This window comes from Gopherus evgoodei, chromosome 4 (genome assembly GCF_007399415.2).
Source record: "Gopherus evgoodei ecotype Sinaloan lineage chromosome 4, rGopEvg1_v1.p, whole genome shotgun sequence".
NCBI lineage: Eukaryota > Metazoa > Chordata > Testudines > Testudinidae > Gopherus > Gopherus evgoodei.
Window position 1 is genome coordinate 32769458 of NC_044325.1, and position 17804 is coordinate 32787261.

The window sequence follows — 17804 nt, forward strand, 5'->3', positions numbered from 1 at the left end:
TCTCCAATTTCTCCACATCTTTCTTGAAATGCGGTGCCCAGAACTGGACACAATACTCCAGTTGAGGCCTAACCAGCACAGAGTAAAGCAGAAGAATGACTTCTCGTGTCTTGTTTACAACACACCTGTTAATGCATCCCAGAATCACGTTTGCTTTTTTTGCAACAGTATCACACTGTTGACTCATATTAAGCTTGTGGTCCACTATGACCCCTAGATCTCTTTCTGCCATACTCCTTCCTAGACAGTCTCTTCCCATTCTGTATGTGTGAAACTGATTGTTCCTTCCTAAGTGGAGCACTTTGCATTTATCTTTATTGAACTTCATCCTGTTTACCTCAGACCATTTCTCCAATTTGTTCAGATCATTTTGAATTTTGACCCTGTCCTCCAAAGCAGTTGCAATCCCTCCCAGTTTGGTATCATCCGCAAACTTAATAAGGGTACTTTCTATGCCAACATCTAAATTGTTGATGAAGATATTGAACAGAGCCGGTCCCAAAACAGAACCCTGCGGAACTCCACTTGTTATACCTTTCCAGCAGGATTGGGAGCCATTAATAACTACTCTCTGAGTACGGTTATCCAACCAGTTATGCACCCACCTTATAGTAGCCCCATCTAAATTGTACTTTCCTAGTTTATCTATAAGAATATCATGCGAGACCGTATCAAATGCTTTACTAAAGTCTAGGTATATCACATCCACCGCTTCTCCCTTATCCACAAGGCTCGTTATCTTATCAAAGAATGCTATCAGTAGAAGCTTGAGGCAGATACTGGCCAGCCCTAACAGTGGCCCCTCTGCAATTTCACAGGTCATTATGACATGTGCTACATAGGGGTCCTGGAGAGTTTATGCTTGGAGACTCTGCCCTCCTGCTGGGGCTGAGTGGGGTAGCAGGGTGGAGGTAGGGGCTTGGCCATCTCACTTTCTCCATAGGGACCTCGCGCTGTGGCCTGAGTGACCTACCCCCAGCCACAGCCCACCCTGGGCACCCCTGCCCCAATGTTTATACGTGGATACCCTTACTCCAGCAATGACTTCTCTTCTCACCTCATCCCTATGTAAATTATTTCTACTTTTTGTATGAATAGGCTGCAGTATGGGTCTTGACCAGAATGCTCATAGATCTGAAGACCAGAAGGGGCCATTGATGACATCTAGTCTGCTCTCTTGTATAACGCAGGCCAGAGAACTCCCCCAGAATAATTCCTACTGCAGATCTTTTAGAAAACATCCAATCTAGATTTTAAAATTGCCTATGATGGAGAATCCAGTGTAATCCATGGTAAATTGTTCCAATGGATAATTACCTTCACTATTAAAAAATTACACCTTATTTCCTTCTGTATTTGTCTAGCTTCAGCGTCCAGCATCAGAATGTGTTATACCTTTCTCTGCTAGACTGAAGAGCCACTATCAAATATTTGTCTCCCATGTAGGTACTTTGATTTGATCAGTCTTTATCTTCTCTTTGTTAAGCTAAATAGATAGACTCAAATTGCTCAATCACTATAAGACGTTCTCTAATCCCTTAATCGTTCTTATGGTTCTTCTCTGAACCTTCTCCAATTTATCAACGTCCTTCCTGATTTGTGGACACCAGGACTGGAGACGGTATTCCAGAAGCAGTCACCGCAGTGCCAACTGCTGAGGTAAAGTAAACTCTCTGCTTACTCAAGATTTCCCCTGTTTATGCATCCCAGGATCACATTAGTACTTTTGGCTGCAGCGTTTCCCTGGGAGCTCATGTTCAGGTGACTGTCTGCCATGAGCCCCAAATCTCCTTCAGAGTCACTGCTTCCTGGGAGAGAATCCTCCATCCTGTAAGTGTGGCCTACATTCTTTGTATACATTTATATTTGGCCATATTAAAACACATAGTTTCCTTGAGCCCAATTTACCAAGCAATCCAGTATGCTCTATATCAGTGACCTGCCCTCTTTCTTATTTATCACCTCCCAATTTGTGCATTATCAGCCAATTTTATCACTGATGATTTGATGATTTCTTCCAGATCATTGGTAAAAATGTTAAACGGGGTAGGTTCAAGTGCTGATCCCTGCAGGATCGCCCCAGAGACCCTGTTTGATGATGATTCCTCATATACAATTGCATTTTGAGAGCTTTCAGTTAGCCAGTTTTTAAGCCATTTAATGTGTGCCATGTTAATTTTGTATCAATCTAGTTTTTTAATCAAAATATCATGAGATACTGAGTTAAATTACATAAACACCTTAATCAACCAAACTTGTTATCTCAAGTTAGTTTGATAGGGATCTGTTTTCCAGTAACCCATGTTGATTGACATTAATTATATTACCCTCCTTTAAATCCTTATTAATAGCGTACTCATAGACTCATAGACTCTAGGACTGGAAGGGACCTCGAGAGGTCATCGAGTCCAGTCCCCTGCCCTCATGGCAGGACCAAATACTGTCTAGACCATCCCCGACAGACATTTATCTAACCTACTCTTAAATATCTCCAGCGATGGAGATTCCACAACTTCCCTAGGCAATCTATTCCAGTGTTTGACTACCCTGACAGTTAGGAACTTTTTCCTAATGTCCAATCTAAATCTCCCTTGCTGCACTTTAAGCCCATTGCTTCTTGTTCTATCATTGGAGGCTAAGGTGAACAAGTTTTCTCCCTCCTCCTGATGACACCCTTTTAGATACCTGAAAACTGCTATCATGTCCCCTCTCAGTCTTCTCTTTTCCAAACTAAACAAACCCAATTCCTTCAGCCTTCCTTCATAGGTCATGTTCTCAAGACCTTTAATCATTCTTGTTGCTCTTCTCTGGACCCTCTCCAATTTCTCCACATCTTTCTTGAAATGCGGTGCCCAGAACTGGACACAATACTCCAGTTGAGGCCTAACCAGCGCAGAGTAAAGCGGAAGAATGACTTCTCGTGTCTTGTTTACAACACACCTGTTAATGCATCCCAGAATCATGTTTGCTTTTTTTGCAACAGTATCACACTGTTCACTCATATTAAGCTTGTGGTCCACTATGACCCCTAGATCTCTTTCTGCCATACTCCTTCCTAGACAGTCTCTTCCCAGTCCTGTATCAGCTGCTCCATTATCTTGCCTGGGATGAATGTCATACTGACAGTCCTATAATTACCAGGTCATCCTGCTTACCCTTTTAAATATTGGCACAACATTAGCTTTCTTCCAGTCTTGGAACACCAGGGAAGTTCCAGAAGATTTATTGAAATCAACATTAATGGTCCAGCTAGCTTCTCATACAGCTCTTTTTAAAAACTCTTTTGAGTTCAAGTTATCTGGACCTGCTGATTTTAAAATGTCTAACTTTGCTGTTTTACATCCTCCTGAGATACTGGTGGAATGGAAAGTGTGTTATTTTATGATACAAGTTTTCCCCCAAATACAGAACAGAAATATTTATTGAACACTTCTGCCTTTTTGCATTATTATTAACAACTTTACATTTCCATCTAGTGATGCACATATTATGGTAGGAGGTGGGGTGGAGTTATATCTGTTCTCTAGTTATATCTAATAGTACCAATTAGAATTTGGATGTCTATTTGTATAATGGATACCCATGGGCCAAGTTAATCCCTTTTGTGAATTCCATTGATATCAGGGGTCACATCAGGGATGGATTTGGCCCAATTTAGATCCACCTTGATGCAAACAAGTCAATATTAATGCATAAAAATAATTATCAGAGTCAGGCTGGGTAAAAATGAGGTTTCTAGAAAATGCTCCATCTCATAAGACACCCCTAGCAACTATATTTCGTGATGGCATGAAATAGTCTCCTCTGGGAGGCTTTCATCTCTTTTCCCTTTGATGTATCCCTAATTGTAAATTACCTCACACTTTCTCCCTCTGCAACCCATGTGCCAGGTCACAATGCCTGGAGTGGGGAGCCATGCCCAGACATCTGGGACAGAAGCTGCTGCTGCTGCAGGGTGAGTGTGGGGCAGACTCGCGCCATTACCCAGGCACTGCTGCCTCGCCCCACTGGAGCAGAAGTGTGTTTTTACCTGTCTCTGCAACCTTGATTTCATGATTTCTATGAGGGCAGCAGAGCCCATGCTAAAACTGCCACTGCTGCCCAGCCCACTGTTTGCACAGCAAACTCTCAACATTCTTATGTTTCCTCTGGAAACACAGGCATGGCACTGCTCTGTCAGCTGCTTTTTGTTCTCCCCGCAGTTACTGTGATGTTAAGCTGCAGATCCGTTCTCTCATGGAGAAAGTGTTAGCTCTGAATTGATTGCCCAATCAGCAATCTGCTTATAGAACCTGATTTTACAAAGAGGATAAAGAAAATTGGCTTTCAAGGTAACCAACATTTTGTTATAGCAAGTTGTTTCTCTCCTGACATTTTGACTGTCTCTTACTGGTTTGGGAGTCTCGATGTTTCCTAAAAAAGTGTCACCTTTAAATCCATGTCTATAGCATCTCTGCAGCTGCCATAGATAAACATCCAAAGAGAGACAGACAATCTCTTTAGAAAAATGTATGTGTGCTGTATATAGCTATATGATGAAGGGATCCCACACTGATTCTGGAAAGCAGGGGATCACCGCCCCAAACATCCAATCACCCTTGTCTTATACTAAAAGGGATTAAGTGCATGTGCTCACCATAAGAACACAGAGGAGCCGATTGCCTGACGGGTGGGTATATAAGCTTTCAGTAACGAAAGGAAGAAGCCAAAATCCTGAAAGAATAGTGGGGATTGGCCTCTTGCCACCTCAGCCTGAGCATCTTTTTCCTGTCCCTTTAGGGAACTTTGGCAGAAGGAAGCTCTGTTCAGGCCTTAAAAAGGCAGGAAAATGTTAAATTACTTTTGTTTAAGGTTTTCAAAGTCTCTTGCTTATCCTACTGCTGCTTCAACCTCTCATCTAATAATTAATACTAAAAGGCAGGCAGGGTTTCCAAAATAGCAAAGGTAACACAACAAAGAGATGTATTAGTCTTTAAGGTGCCACAGGACTCTTTGCTGCTTTTACAGATCCAGACTAACACAGCTACCCCTCTGATACATGACGCCATGGAAGGTATAACAGTTTTTCATGTAATTAGTGATAGCTATTGGGACAGATTCACTGCCTAGCTCAGCAGCTGTTCCATTAAACTTCTGCTTCTGTTTAAACAGTCATTTTCCTAACCCTTACGTACAGGCTTCCAGATTGTTAAACACATGCTATGTTTTGTAACCCTAGGCTGTATCAAAAAAGAACTGTAATTTAAAATAGATGGCTTCATTGTTCCTCATGACCCTTTAACGTACAAACCCTTACTTCATTTGTATCTGAAAAAGAGTCTAATTTGTGTCCTGTTTTGCAACTTGTGAAGGATTTATATTGGATGTGCCAATATGGGACTGTTCTTAAAGCTTTTTTTTTAAAATAAAAATACATTTCCAATAAAACTATAATTGAATGAAACTATGTTGTGACCATTGCTCTGAATGTGATATGTTTTCTAAGTGGTAGTTTTGATTCCATTTAATGTATTCATTTCGCGGGAATCTCTTTACCAAGGAAATTGAATGAGTTTGAGATCATTACATCTGTCAGGCATAAGTGCTGTTATAAAATATATAGTATCATAGCTATATATCACTGTTCCTTTAAATATGCCATGTGGTACTAGATGACAAGCCATGATTAGTGAATGTCACAAATAATTAAAATTTCATTCTTAAGAAACTAGAAGACATTAATTTTCTTGCATTGATTCACAGTTTGAACATCCATCTAGACTGCAACTAGCTTTTGTGTGCATGTGTCTTATCTTATTCTCCCACTGATTTTTGTGTCTTTTAAGGCTCATGTTAAGCCAGATTAATGCTTCAGCAGGTGTGCAGGGAGAGAGATGGGCACAAGGGGCTTTCCTTCTCCTCGAACTGCCCATCAAAGTACGGGATCACTTATACTCCCCTGCACTTTTCTGAATGCAGGCACCGCTTCCAGCTAGTTCCCATGGGGCCCTAGCCAGGCCCTGTCCCAACACATGGCAAGCAAAGCTAACCTGCTGTAATGGGGAGTGCATGCTGCACCCTCTCACGTGTGGTATGCTGCTGCTGCCTGCTGTGGAGGTGATGTACTTTCCTGGGCCTGGGGTTAAGTATCACTCCATGCTGTCCCAGCAATCTGGCTCTTTGTCTTTGAGGGAAGGTATAGAGTGTACATGTAGCTGCTGAGGTCAGAATTTCAGCCTTAGCTTTACAGGGTGATCCAGCCTTTGCAACAAAAAACTTAATATGATCTAAATCAGACAACTCAGTCTGGTGGCCATACATTCCAGGGGGACTTCCTCATCACTAAATCAGTAACTAGTTGTTAGTTTTCATCACCACATGCACTAGATGGCTTATGGCTCTGATACAAGAAAGTATTTCCAGTTTTTCTGCATGACAGGTTTAATTATCTCTAATTTGTTTTCTTTCAGGTGGAATGTTCTCCCATTGTTTATTACAGTAAATTCCAAAGGCAGTTGAGTCATTGATTGTATTTCCTTTGTCTAGGGGCTAAATGACGCTGGGTCATAGCATTGCTTTTCCTGCCTCTCACCAAATAACTCCTATGGCTGACTGCAGTAATGCAAGCCATGTCAATTTGACATTCACTGGGAATATGTTGACTTACAGGCTATTCACGGTGCTGATAAGGATCTTTCGCTGTTTCAAATAAAAATTGACAGCTATGTTGCTCTTTAACAATGTCACTAGTGCACTGAAGTCACTGCACTGCAAACTCGGAATCAAGTGATATTGACAGAGCATGGTACAGTAGTTGGTGGGAAGGGGAAAGGCGCCCAGGGCAGGAATACTGGTTAGAAACACTTGAGCAGAACCGAACGTCCCAATAAACCTACCCATGCTAGATGTTGTTAGCACCGTTCTATGGCCCATGGCCAAAATCTTCAAACCGGGAGCATAAAATCAGGCTCTGACAGCCCTGTTGGGGCATCTAAATAGAAATGGCCTGATTATTAAACCTGCTGAGCATCTGCAGCTCACATACACTGCCATAGAAAAGAGGCTTGTGCAGAAAGCGAGTCAGTTTCATTTTGGTGTCTGAATATGGCTTTACAAGCCTGACTTCAGGCTCACAGCTTTGAACAGGGTGGCTTCTCTCTAGCTGTTTCCCTGTGTGCTTTTAAGGTCAGTGTTGTTATAATCACTGGAGTGTCACTGTCTTCTGGGTTTGTATGTAGCACTACTGCCCCCTCCTTTGGCCCTATTTACAACACAAGGATAATTTATTTCTATGCCCAAGGGTTGTCCTCTGCTAGGGGCTGTTCCACTGACCTTTTTATATGATCTCAGGCAAAGCAGATGGGGTTGTCTTTCTCCAGAGAAAACCCACAAGGGCTGTGGAAGTCTGGTTGTACTCTTTTCTCTGTCAGTACTGAGCCACTGCACTGCTGGACATGTCGTCTTTTGGCTAGGGTATAAAACTGAGGTCCTAGCTATCTGTAGTCACTACATTTCCTGTTGCATTTTTCCTAAGAATAGGGGTATTAACCCAACTTTCCTAACTAAATCCGAGTTGGGGAATTGCATTCTACCTACCTAAATTTCCCCCTGCACTGTCAATGACAGTAGGCATTCCTCCCCTCCCTGTGTGTCTGATGTTACTGAATGCTGTTAACCTCTTCCTCCATTTCAGTACCCAGGGGCCTACATCAGTGGCAGGGGAAGTGAACTCTGTAAAGCCAGATTGTGAATCCCATATTTGTACTAGGGAGCATTTTCTCACACCGTTAATACTATTGCCTTCATTTGGACGACTCATGTTAGTAATTTCTCACCAGCATGAGTAAGAAGTTCCCAATCTATCCCATAGTTTATAAAGCATTTTGAGGTCCTCTTGGATGAAAGGTGCTATACAAGAATAAGATGAGTAGTAAGGATCTTCTCGGTGTCTCATTTCCCATTCTACCTTTAAATCTCTCTCCCTGCCACGGTTCTTCCATAATTCAGTCACAATATCATTACAAGATGATCGCCGAGTTCCTCTAACACAGAGCACTGAAACAGGGTTCAAAGCAAAGTCTGCTTGACCTTTGCATGTTAATAATAGATTTGAAGATTACACAGCTACTGTGTTGTTTTAACTGAGAGCACTTGGGGAGCAATCAGAGCATTGACTGAGAAGTGTGCAATAAAGTTTACTTAGTCCTTGAATAGGCCGTGAATGCATTCTTGTCTGCTTTCACCCCCACTGATCATTTTTCATCCTGTCACTTGGATACATATACATGCGTTTTTAATGTGATGTTAATCCCTGAGCTGCAGTGAAATGATTAACCCTTCACCCCAGAATGCCTTGCTACCACATATGTGGCTCTGATGGTGTTAAGGAATTAAAGCAATAGTGACTGCTGAAAATATAGCAATACTTTTAAATGGATGGGTGTTTCAAAGTTAGCAAAGGACCAGCCTTCATGGTAAATATGAATGCTTCCTCTCAGAGCATAAATAAATACCAAATATAGCTACCTTTCCCTGCAATACATATTGTATGTGTAGTTATTACTGATGCCTCCAGTTGTTTGGAATTACTCTGTCAATCAAATACTTTCAAGAATAAATGCTTTGCAATTTGCAGCTTTTCGTGTTTATGCTAAGACTGGTTTGGAATAGAATTGGTAATGCAGCTCAAGTTATGAGATCAAGTTACACATGAATGGAACACATCCTGCTCTGTTTAATCACTGATGTGATCTGTGTAGACATATACACGCTCATCTCACGGAGCATGCATTTATGCATTCAGCTTCATGGGAGTTGTAAAACCCTGCCCATCAAGGTGAGGATACATTCCACTATGGGCTATAGTCTATCCTCATTCCTGGCATGGAATTCCTGGCGATATCAACAGCAGTTTTGTACAAAGAGTAGAATAGCTACTGACTGCTGTTTCCAATAGCCTAAGAATTGCACACACAGGTAATCTGTGATAAAATACCCAGTGATGTTTCTTACCCTGTCCTCTCACCCCACGTGCCCCCTGTTTTGGCTCATCTATATGTTATTTCTTGTATACTTGATTGTAAGCTCTTTGGGGCAGGGACTGTTTTGCTGTATGTCTGTATAGTGTCAATTCAGGGCAACTGCTCCTGTATTTGCCTTTTATGGTCCAGCAAAGACACCCACACTCAGTCACCTCTCTTGGGCAGAGACACCTGTCTCTCCCCCTCCCTCCTAACCAAGGTATTACCAGGCTACACAATTCAGTCCCTATACACACTGTGTTATTTCCCAGCAAGGCACAGAGACACTACAGATAATTCCACAATAATACATAAATATTTGCATTTTTAATATAGTGAAGTCCTAAGATACTTCAATTTAATTCAAAAGAGTTTAATGTAATTACATACAATTTGTCCAGGATTTTGTCATGCCTGTCACATACAGCACCTAGTACAATAGATCCCTCACTTGACTGAGAATTCTAGGTGCTACTGTACTATAACCATTAATTTGTTGAAGAAGAAGAATGGATTATTGGTTTAGTATCGACTCAGTGTTAAGAGTCTACCTACCGAATCACTACTACCACTTTCTACACCACTCTGGATTTACCTTGAGGGTTTGGCTAGAGCTTTCAGTTAAATATGGCCCAGCTCCAATCCTGCATAACCTGTAAGAGATGACACAGTCATGGACCAGCTCCTCAGTTGACAGAAATCAGCATAACTCTATTGAAATTAGAAATGGAATTAAAATGGAGCTATCCTGATCAGAGGCGGATTAAGATTTACTGGGGTCCTGGGCACAAAGAACATTGGGAGTCCCTCCACACACATCCCACAGGCCCCCGACCCCTGCTTCTCCCCTTTCCCCTTGGCCCTGCCTCCTGACCTGACCGGAAGTCAGGCCATGGTAAGAGCTGCCCAGGGAGCCTGGGCTGCTGTGGGGAGCCCCGGACCCTCCACCTGTCCTGGACGGCGGGCCCTGGAGGGCAGGGACATGGGCTGGAGGCTGCTCTCAGGCACCCCGGCTCCTTGCCCTGGACAGATGGAGGGTCTGGGGCTCCCCACAGCTGCCTGGGCTGCACAGAAATGAATATGAATGAAAATAAATGGTTCAATGCACTAAAAATGTGGCTATCTTAAAGATGTCATCTTGTCACTAAATGATTTGGTTTTGAATTAATAACCCGGCTGACACTTGTGGCATTAGTTCTGGAGCCTGCACTTTCAGGTGAGCGAGTGTGGACAGCTGCAGCTGTCTGTACACATTATACAGCATTACGCCAGAGAACTCTGGCAAAGTGCCAAATATTGTAATAGCTGAGAGATGAGGTTTTTTTATTAAAACAATATCTGTTGGTAAGTGTTGAAGACTGGGAGTCAGGACACTTGAGTTCTCTAACTAGCAGTGATACTTGATTCACTTTATGCTTGACTGTAGGCAATTGATTTAACCTCTGTGTGTTTCACTATACCCCTGTGTAAAATAGGGGGGAAAAGGGGAGCAGCTCTGTGTGGGAGGGAGGGGGAAGGAAAGTGACTCAGGAGGGCAACTCCAGATGGGAGGGAGGAGCTCGGGGCGGGGGGGAGAGCTTCGCACAGGAGGAATACGCTCAGTGCTCACCTGGTCCAGCTTGGCCAGAGGGTGGGGCCTCAAGGGGGGAAGAGGAGCAGCAGGGCGGGGAGGCCTCGGTAGGCGGGAGAGGAGGAGCAAGTATGGGCAGAGTTCTGGCTTGCAGAGGGGACCCTCTAATTGCCAGGGCCCCCGGGCATGGGCCCCATACGGTAATCCGCCACTGATCCTGTTTTACACCAGCTGAGGATCTGGCCCCATACTGCAACATGGTATGGCTGTAGTAAAACTCTTGGTAGGCTTCCACTTTGAATAAAGGCTGCTCCCTCTTTGAGAGTATTGTGCATTTAATTCTTTAGCTTCTCCTTTTCTTTTTCTCCTTCAGTAGCAACCTCTAGCATTTGTATTCCTTGCAAGGTTCATAAGTTAGGGGGAGTACAGTTCTTTTTAAGCCTTCATTATGCATGTACTTTAGTGCTCTCCTGAATCGGGGCTGCTATTACCAAGCTAATTATGACTGCACTACTTAAAAACACTTTAAGACTTCTTTGTTTATAGCTATTGTTCCTTAACATAACTTTGATTCAGGTTAAATAAAGTAGCTCTGTGAGATCTATGTCATGTCCTTGGCTTAAAAAGTAAAATAACTTTTTACTAGGTTACACTAATATTTTGTAATTCATTCTTCATATTATTCAATAAAGCTCTGCACAAACAATTCATCCCACAGGAGGAATATGTGCCAGATATCAAACACATTTGCTTCAGATACCAGAGTTCATGAGCTTTTATGTTTGTTAATGTGATGCCATGGAAATTATTTAAAAAATATAAAAGTATAGTAGAATCAGGTGTTCTTGTGGGCAGTTTTCAATGATATAATCTTTCCCGGAACAGGTCTTTCCTGTTTTTTTCCTAAGCATTCAAGTATTGGGAACAATTGTAACCTTACTATTGAACAGAGTCCAGCTGCACTATTATTTGCACTGAAATAAAGACAACGTCAAAGACATCTCCGGTTTCAAAACTTTCCTCCTGTGAGCTGCAGATTGCAACCTCCTGCTCGGTTCTCCATTCCCCTTGCCCAGTGATTGCAAATTGTAGTCTAGGTAGCACAGTAATGTGGTGCATAGGTTGGTTTATAGCATAATATCAGAATAAGAAACTATTTTAATGGTGCTGATTAAAATGACAAAGGGGGTATGCCCACTATTGTTGACTGTTTGTATTACCATAGTGCCTAGGAGCCCTAGAGGTGGACCAGGACCCCACTGTGATTCTTAGACGTACTGTACTAGGTCTTAAAGCCAGAGACCCACTGCCTGGCACATTCTCATAGATTTAAGACACCTTGAAGAGGTCCTGCGATGCCATGGGCTCTATTGTCAACAATATGCTGATAGTATCTAGTTCCATCTCCTTGTCAGTAGATATGACAATGGCATCACAAAGCCTACACAAGATCAGTGCCCAGGTGAAGAGCAATTGGCTCATATTGAATCCAGAGGAGACTGAAATGATACTGTTGAACAGTGCCAGAACCATGGCACTGACCTCTCCATCAACCTATCCTCCATTAATCAAGATGGTAGGACATCTCATGATCCTCCTAGTGTCATCACTAATCCTGGATGCCCAGGCAGAAACAATGGCACAAAATGTGTTCTTCCACCTCCTCCTTGCCAAGAAACTGCACTTGTTCCTCTCAGATGATTATCTCTCCACAGTGACCCATATGTTTGTCATTCTCTAGGGCTGAAGATGGAAGCAAGATGGAAACTTCAGCTTACACAAAACCCAGTGTCCAGCCTTGAGAACAAATCACATCACTGTCCTACATACCCTGTCCTCCACATCCTACATACCCTGTCCTCCAGTTCCTGGCCCATGCCAATTTGAGGGCTTGAAGAAGGCCCAGCTACCTCAGAAACAACCTCACCATTCACAACACATCAGTACAGCTGTACTTCCGTGTGTCAGAAGACACAGTCCAGAGTAAAACTCATGAGAGACAGAGAAGGGTTTTTTTGTCAACCGCCTTCAGCAGTGGGATGACATACCAGCATCAAAAAGACTGAGCCCAACTTGGCTTATTTTCAGAGCATGTTTTATAGCTTTTCATAACATTTTTCTTGCTATAGCTGAAGGCAAGGAATTACAACAATAAAAAGACAAAACAAACCACCCCAAAGACACAGTTAACCAAGGCTGCTGAACCAGGAGAGGCAAAGCAAAGAGACTGCTATGGACAATTCTGGTGCATCTTACTACTAAATTATTTGATGCTCTATGCTCCCTAGAAACACTTTAGATAGATTTATATAGATATAGATAGTGTATTAGATTTGTGTTTCAAAAGCATTGCAGTATTGAATATCTGGCAGTCATTGCAAATAGTAGCTAGAAATCTCAAAGACAAATGTCAGAAAAGAGTTAAATTAAATATATACTTGAAAAAAGGAAACTCAAATGTAATCACCACTAGTTGAATTATAACAGCTCTATATAATGAAGGGTATGACCCACACCCTGTGTCTGGGGGAGAAAAGGTTTAAACTCTCAATGAGCAGAGAAGGGAAGCCAGTTGTCTGTTAAACTGCAAAGGTTGCACCGGGGTGGAAAAGGTGGAATCCAGCAGAGATTATTCTTCATTAGGACAGCAGGATGAAGGGATGCAGTTTGGGGTTCCTCCCAATGAGAACTCAAGGGACAGAGTCTGAAGAAGTTTTTATGGAATTGAAAGACTCTGGCTGCAGAAGTTGGCTGCAAGAAAGGAGTATGAACTCCTTACAGGCTCTAGCTGCAAAGAATTTGTATTCTGCTGTTTAAAGACCTTGCCTGCTTGGCACTTTTCTCTCTCAGAAGGCTATGGATATGACAGCTTTCTTTAATGGCTAAGCATATACCTGAGCCAGGCACCCTTTGCTGTGTGCCCCCGCAAAGCCCTAGTTGGACAAGGAATAGATGCTGATGTACGCTTACCAAAACAACTGCTGTATGCCCAATTCACCAAAGGAGAAAGGAAATGAGGAAGCCAAAAGAAATGCTTTAAAGACACCCTCAAGGTAAACATCAAGAGATGTGGCATCAACACAGCACACTGGGAGACAGCAGTACAGGATAGGGAAAACTCGCGAAGACTTGTCAAAGAGGGAACATCTACTTTTGAAGAAAATTGCCTTGCCCTGGTCTCAGAAAAACACCAGAAAAGAAAGACAATAGTCATGCAGCTATCGTGGCCCAGTCATATCTTCCAACACCACCTGCAATGTCTGCCAATGAGCCTGTGGCACAAGAATTGGACTCTTCAGTCACCAAAGGACCCATGAAAAATAAAACCTGTGAAAAATCATCCTCGACCTTGAGGGATTGCCACCGACGAAAAATATCTACAAAGGGAACAACTATCTAATAATAGGCTCTTCAATCTAGCACCCAAAGGTATAATGTGATCCAGTGGCTGGAAGTTGAAGTTGAAGCTACAGAAATTCTGACTGGAAAAAAGGAGAATTTTTTGTAACAATGAGAGTAACAACTTATTAAGGATCATGGTGGAGTCTTCATCAGTGACAATTTTAAAATCAGGATTGGATGTTTATCTAAAAGATCTGCTCTGGGAATTATTTGGAGAAGTTCCATGGCCTGTGTTATACATGAGGTCAGACTCGATGATCACAGAGGTCCCTTCTGGCCTTGGAATCTATGAAATCAACTGTTGCCATGAACAGTAAAAATATATTGTTCAAATCAATTAAATGTAAAGTGATGCCTTGATAGATTTATTTAAAGTAAGCTACAGACAAACTGATGTTTTAGAAATAGTAGCAAATTACTTTTATGCCTTTAAAATATTGTAGCATACTAGCTAGTGTGCCCTCTGCTGGAGAGAATAAGGGCTGCTTAACCATGTGGGGTTGGCTCTGTACTGGTGACAGAGATTAAGAGCCTATGCTTTTGGAGTAGAAAGAGTTGAGGCTCTGAAGTTTCATGTGGCCATGCCACATAACATGGTGTCAGACATGATATTCATAGTTGGCATTAGATCTGTGACAATATGAATTTTAAATATTCTCAGACTGGGGAAACCTCAAAAGTGCTATAGTTCAGGTGCATTTAGTATGATCACTCAAAATTTGGAGATTTTTTTGAATTTTCCAAAATTCTAGACTCTGCAGAATTGCACTGGAAATCCTGAGTGCCTGGTGTCTCTATTTTCCATTTCTACAAATGAAATGGCCACAAGCAGAGCCTCTCTCAAGGGATTTCTGGTTTTGATTTTTGCCAGAACTGGAAGGGAGGAAGGGGAAGTTGGGGAAAGAGAGGACCTACCTAAACACTGAACCTATGTAAACATTTTGGAATCTCAAGAAACATTGTTAGTGAGTCTAGAAATGAGCAAATGTTCTGGGGAAAATTCTGAATTGCTTCACTGTATAGATTGTGAAGACTGGGGGGTTTTTCAGTACAGTGCCTACAGGGCCGGTGCTTCCATTTAGGCGACCTACGCGGTCGCCTAGGGCGCCAGGATTTGGGAGGGCGGCAGACTGCTGCGGCAGGTCCACTGGAGCCGCGGGACCGGCGAGCTGGCCCTGCGCCTAGGGTGCCAAAAACCCTGGCGCCGCTCCTGAGTGCCTAGCACAGTGGGGAGCTGTTTCCTGACTGGGGCCTCTGGGCATTATACCAGTATAAGTAATAATTCACTCCTTCCTAAATATTCTCTTCTACCCAGGTTTTATTGCACTCAGCGCCACAGTATGTAGGCACAATCCTGATACTAAGGGCCTAATCCCAGTCCCAATTCGTTCATCAGGAATGTTGCCATTGACTTCAGTGGGAGCAGGATGGGCACCTAGGTACCACAGTAAGGGGGAAGCTAATTTAATGAAATGTTTCCCGAGTTTTGCACTTCTGAGAAATCCCCTAAGCAGCCACACCTATGAGGCGCTGCTTCAGCCTAGCAGACGGGAATTTACCAGGGGAACCAGCTCCCTCCTCTCCTAACAAGAGCGATCAATCACTAACCAAGGAGAACCGCTCCACTGAGGGAGGACATCTGAGATTTACAGCGAGCTGGGGCTGCAGGCTTGGAAACCATCCCGCTGCCACCCCAGACTTGTCAGGCGTTAGGACCCAAAGAAAGGCTGCTGCAGCCGGTGTCAAGCAGAGCGCTGGGCAGGTAAGGAAGCCAGCGCCTGGGGAGGCAAGTGAAGAAGGGACAGGGCTGCGGCACCAGAATCGCTTTCAGGTGGAGGCAGGCGGGGAGCGGCTGAACCCAGCACCAGCTGTGTTACGGGGCAGGCGAGGGAAGCCCTGGCAGTGAAAGCTTAGAGCCAGCTGCGTACAGGAGAGCCGGGGAGAGGCTGTAGCTGGGAGGAACCGGCACTGAGCCTGCAGGTAGCTGGGGCAAGGTCCAGGAGCTGGGTGCGTTGCGCTAGCTGTGGGGTAGGAGCCAGCCGTGCAGAGGAGGCTGGGGGATAAAGGTTGGACATTGAGTCCTAAAGCCGCCTGTGTGCAGGGGGCAGACGCTAGGCACAGAGCCAGCTGGGTGCAGGGGGAGTGAGGGACAGACGCTGGGGATTGAGGGCTCCAGCCAGCTGGGTGCAGGGGGAGTGAGGGACAGACGCTGGGGATTGAGGGCTCCAGCCAGCTGGGTGCAGGGGGAGTGAGGGACAGACGCTGGGGATTGAGGGCTCCAGCCAGCTGGTTGCCGGGGAGGCTGGGGGAGAGGCGCTGGGGAGAGCAGGTGCAAGCGCCGTCCGCTCTGCAGCATGGCGAGGGAGCCCGGCCCCCAGCTGCCAAGTGTCCTGCCCGCCCAGAGGAAGCTCCGCAGCGGTTTTGCTAAGCCCTGGCCCCTGTGAGGAGGGGAGAAGTTGGCGGTGAGTCTCACACCGCAGCCAGCCCCGAGTCTCTGCCTGGCCCCGGCGCCGAGTCAGGTGTTTCCCGCGAGGCCGCTCAGCTGCGCCGGCCGCCGCCCGCCGGGAGGAGGATGCGGAGCCGCGCTGCCCAGGGGGAGCTTGCCCAGGTAACCAGCCCAGACCCCGGCGGCGCTGCCGCTACCCGGGGCCGCCCCTCTCCTTGGGATTTTTGGTGCCGTCTCGCCTGACGCGGGCATCTTGCTGCCCTGTTTGAGGAGGCTCTAAAGTCCCCCGGGGTAAAGCTCTGGGCTTTCCGCGGTCAGCTTGGCCCAGCCTCGCCACGGCCCTTTTAACCCTCCGCGGGTCAGAAGGGTTTTCCTGTTGCACTGAAGTGCAGCCAAAGCCCCTCACTGAAACCGGACCCTGCGGTAAGGGGCCAGCAGCCAGGGCGGCTTTAGGCATATTCCACCACTTCCCCTGAATCGGGCCCTGCCCCAGTGAGAATCCCTTCCCTGGCTAGAGGCACCTTTTTAACTTTTACTCACCTGGCGGTGCTTCGGGTCTTCGGCGGGTCCTTCGGTGGCTCTTCGGTGGCGGGTCCTTCAGTGCCACCGAAGACCTGGAGCGATTGAAGGCCCTGCCGCCGAAGTGCTGCTGAAAACTGGGAGCACTGGCTAGTGAGTACAAGCCCCATGTGCTTTTTTACATGTTTTTTTTTCTTTTAAGTCATCCTTGCCCGGGGCCCCACCAAAACTGTTGGAATTGGGCTGCGCACTTCCTAAGGCCAGCCCTGCCAGCAGCAGCATGTGCTTGGTTACTTACCCAGTCTGAAAACCCAGGCCCAGGTCTTCTGAACACTGTTCTCAGTGGTAGCAGATGACAGAACAAGGAGTAATGGTCTCAAGTTGCAGTGGGGGAGGTCTAGGTTGGATATTAGGAAAAACTTTTTCACTTAGAGTGGTGAAGCACTGGAATGGGTTACCGAGGGAGGTGGTGGAATCTCCTTCCTTAGAGGTTTTTAAGGTCAGGCTTGACAAAGCCCTGGCTGGGATGATTTAGTTGGGAATTGGTCCTGCTTTGAGCCAGGGGTTGGACTAGATGACCTCCTGAGGTCCCTTCCAATCTTGATATTCTATGATTCCAACACGTGCTCACTTTAAAATACAAAAACTTCTCCCTGTTAGTGGATGATGTAGCTCGGTCCTTCAGAGGCCTAAAAAAGAAAACCACAGGCCTATGCCAGCAACAACCCCATATCTTGTACTGTTGCACTCTAACATTAGGGAAAGTATCCAGGGCATTGGCATTATATTGTGATATTGCCTTCGCTTTGCCAGATGCAGCCTTCCTGCTCTTTTTGGCAAATTGCAGGAGTGTGTTGGCAATGTAGCT

General features: G+C 44.8%; 1 protein-coding gene across 4 annotated transcripts in view; it reads left to right on the forward strand.

Moving 5' to 3' along the window:
- Nucleotides 1–15545: 15545 nt before the first annotated feature.
- Nucleotides 15546–17804, forward strand: part of TC2N (tandem C2 domains, nuclear) — a 45806-nt gene continuing 43547 nt past the window's right edge. For 2 of the 4 annotated variants that reach the window (XM_030558908.1, XM_030558909.1), the window contains exon 1: nucleotides 15546–16579. The gene's annotated coding sequence lies outside the window, so the exon portion shown is untranslated. The remainder of the gene's footprint in view (nucleotides 16580–17804) is intronic. The other 2 variants (XM_030558910.1, XM_030558911.1) reach the window with 1 other exon arrangement.